We start from the raw sequence: 3,854 nt of genomic DNA, 5'->3' as shown, positions 1-3,854 counted from the left end.
GCTGCCATAAGGGAACAAGAAAGAATTATCAGAGAATCAATGGAAAGGGAGAAAATAGCCAAATCCTTAACTCCTGAAGAAATGGCAGAGCAGGAGATCTTGATCAAACAAGCCAATCTTGCAAAAGAAATGATTGATGATGTGGCTGATCAGGAGATGATTGAAGAATTGATTATGATGAACAGAGCTGAGGAAGTTGACAATTCCCTAGCTATGGTGGTTAGCAAGTTTCAGTCTCAAAGTCAACAATCAGAAACTGCTAAACCAACCAACTTGAATACTGGTCTGATTATTGAAGAAGAAATTGGTGAGTCCATTGCTTCAATGGCTGCCAAGAAATGGACTGAGCAAGTAAAAGAAGATCTGAAGAAGAATCCTTTCTGACCAATGTTCCTGAGCCTCATGAAACACTTAACCAGAAAAGAGAAAGACTTTCTAAACTTCATGAAGAATTTGCTGAAAAAGTCAATAGGTTTGCCAAGATCTACATGAGGAGAAAGAGGACATATGAGCAGCTTGAGCATGAAAAAGCTGCTAAGAGGGGCAAGTGGGATGATAAGAACAAGTATTCTGTTGAAACACCAGAAGATGAAGCTAGTCCTATAAGGGCTGTCCCACTACAAACCTTGCAATCAGGTGAAAGAGTTCAAGGTGTCCCTGATGTGCCAAACAGAAGTGAACCAGATCATCCACCTTCTGATGAACCACAGATTGATGCAATGAATGATCTATCTGAAGGAGAGGATGAATCTGAGGATTCTGATGATGATGATGACCCTGAGAATGATCAAGGGAAAGTTGGTGAAGCTACTTATGTTATGTCCCCACAAGTTGAATTGACTGATGAACATAGGGCAAACGTTGAGCTGAGTGTTCTGGAAGCTAAAAAGAAAAATCCATTGGTTGTAAAGCTGAGAAATCATGGGATAAGTTTTGAATCTTTGACTGATCTTGATGATGATCAGTTGCAAAGAAGACTTGATAAAGAGAGAGATGCCTTGAAGAGAAAGATGGAGGAAAAGAATAGAGATGCCCAGAAATACAGAGATTATCTTAGAAGGCATGATTATTCAGAAAAAGATCTATCTCACTTCACCTTTGACAAACTCCAAGATCTTTACAACAATGAAAGGGAGAAGGTGATTGAAAAATGTGTAAAAGAGAATGTAAAGCTTGAGAAGATTGAGGAGTTGAAGAAAAAGTTTGGAGGCATGTGTGGTTATTTACTACAGAGAGGTATGAAGCCTGAGATTGTTGAACATTTATCTAGAGAATTAGTGTTAGACTAATACAAAAACTGAAAAGAAAAGAAAAATTGAAAAGGGTCCAAGCTGAGAGCTCTACCAAACAGGCTGAAGCAACTTATAAACCCCAAGCTAAAAGAAGAAGAATTCAAACTCTGAGGAAGAATAAAAAAGAACAAGATAAATCAGCTGAAACCTTTGCTCCTCCAGATGCGAAACCTGAACCTGAGGATGAACCATTTGTTCCATGGGAAAATGAAGAAATGATAAATATACCGAGGAACATAATGATCAACCAAAGGGGAATGAGTGAAGCAGACTTCAATGTCTTGGAAAAGGAGGATTTGAAATACCTCTTTTATACTAAAAAGGATGAATGGGAAAAAGCCCTAAGGGGAGGAGAGAACCCAAGATACTATGCTGATGGTAGGTTTGTACCTGCTGGATTACCTGCTGAAAAAGCCCTAAAGTAGCAGGATACAATGTTGTTGAACTTGCCAATCTACCAACAGAGATGGTTGAGGCTGTATACATTAATGTCTTTAACTTGAGGCCTAGCAAACCAAAGAAGTCCATTCCCTTCAGGCCTCCTATTTCAAGAAGATTTCCAAGAGAAGGAAGAGATCAAGGAGGAAGAGGTGAATCAAGCAGTTCAGCACAACAAAGAACAAGACCACAATCTAATGTGGATCTACCAAGAGAACTGTACTTTGATTCTGTTACTGGTGCATTAAAGGTGATTATGGAGAGTAGACAATTGAGAGAAATTGTTGTGAGAAGTGACTTCCATGAATTCAAGGAAGAACAATTAAGAAGGATGGCTACTCTCAGATTGTATGATTACAGAAACAGAAGCAGATTGGCTGGTAGACAGATGAATGATCTGTCAAAATTTTTGTGGGAAGAAGCTAACAAAGGGTTCAAGTTCCTAAAAGAAAAGAGAAATTGGAGAACAACCCAAACTCACAAGTCAAGAAGGACTGCAAAGCTAAAAAGAATGGACATAGCTGAGAGAGACTTTCAGATGACTTTCAGAGATGAGAATCCATTGTCCAACATGAATACTTGTATAAGTATGGGAAGAAGAATGAGACGCCCCAACTACACAGTACAAAAGAATGACATTATAACTGAAATTGAATACAAGGAAGATGATGATCATTTTGTACTGAGAAACTCTGATGGAAAAATACTAGGGATCATTAAGAAAGATGAAGACTAGACATGCCTGCACAATGAAGACTTGATGGATATAAGGGATTTGGCTATACTAGAAAGTCACATTCACTACCAAGCCCTTAATATCTTCAAAATGAAAGCTGCTTCAGAGATAATCAATCGAAGACAAGCCATTCATAATGCAAGAAAGAGACAAGATCATTAGAATAGGCTTTGTTTTGTAATGTCTTCGGACAACTTTCTGATTATGTAATTTGCTTATCTTATTTGAATATGTAATTTTGATTTTTGATTTGATGTGTATTTTTGCTAAGTGTAAGTAACCATAGAAATGTTTTGGGTCAGCTGAGGTGTTCCAATCTAGGGGGAGATTGTTGAGTCAAACAATTGACCAAAGGGGAGATTGTTGAGTCAAAGATTTGACCAGAATGTAGTATATGAAAGATTGGAATCTTCTCAACCTCCTCAGAATTTGCTAAGTATGGATCCGGGCACACCTTAGACATTCGAGCAAGGTTTTACTTAACCAGGTATGATATTTTGTCTATCGGGCAAGGTTTACTTCAAGAAGTCTTCTTTAGTGGATATCCGAGCAGGGTTTGCAAATTAATGCATTGCCGGGCAAGGTACACTAGTTTATGTAAATCCGGGCAAGGTTCACTTTATCAAGCAAGTTTGTTCTTCAGAGCCAAGTATATTACTCTTTCGAGTAAGGTTTGGTTAACCAAGTCCAAGAAGCCAAGTGATTGAAAGACCGGGCAAGGTATTCATTAATAAATATGGTCCAAGTAGGCTTGATGAAAATGGAATATCTCTAAGTAACATCGGGCAAGGTTCAACTCAAGAAATGTATTATTCTCCCGAGTACACTTTGCTAATAAGTTATTTTAGCAAAAAGTTTAAATGAATCATTAAAGAACAAGGTTGCTCATAAGGGTTTGTCGGGCAAAGTCTAGCAAAGTCAAGAAGACTGAAGTCTACCCGGACTCTTCAAGAAAAGTCTACCCGGAAACTGATCCCAGTCATACTTCTATGTTACCAAGTCCTGAAGGATGGCAGAGTACACAGCGTACTCGGAAAATGAAGATTTATGAAAAGCCTACCCGGAAGACTTGTTTTACACTTAGTTAATTTTGAATATGTACGTTGTATTTAGGGTTTCTAGAAGGAATGACAGCTGTCCTAGGTTGGCAGGCCTATAAATAGAATGTTTAGGGCAAGGGTCCAGAAAAAGACAGAGAAAGACACATACACACGAGACAGGATATTCACGGATAAGGATAGACAGACACATTTATTGAGAGAGAATATTGTCTGACGGCTGTCCTAGGATTCCTAAAACCCTAAATCGATTATCCACTTTGTATGATGAAAATTATATAGATGGAAATTTTTTGAGTGAATCCTCTGTGTGCTTTCTACCTTTGATTA

This window comes from Bidens hawaiensis, unplaced genomic scaffold (genome assembly GCF_021521415.1).
Source record: "Bidens hawaiensis isolate Kalapana, Puna unplaced genomic scaffold, B.hawaiensis_p1.1 tig00028804_1, whole genome shotgun sequence".
NCBI lineage: Eukaryota > Viridiplantae > Streptophyta > Magnoliopsida > Asterales > Asteraceae > Bidens > Bidens hawaiensis.
The sequence above is the reverse complement of the archived record's forward strand: the minus strand, read 5'-3'. Positions refer to the sequence as shown.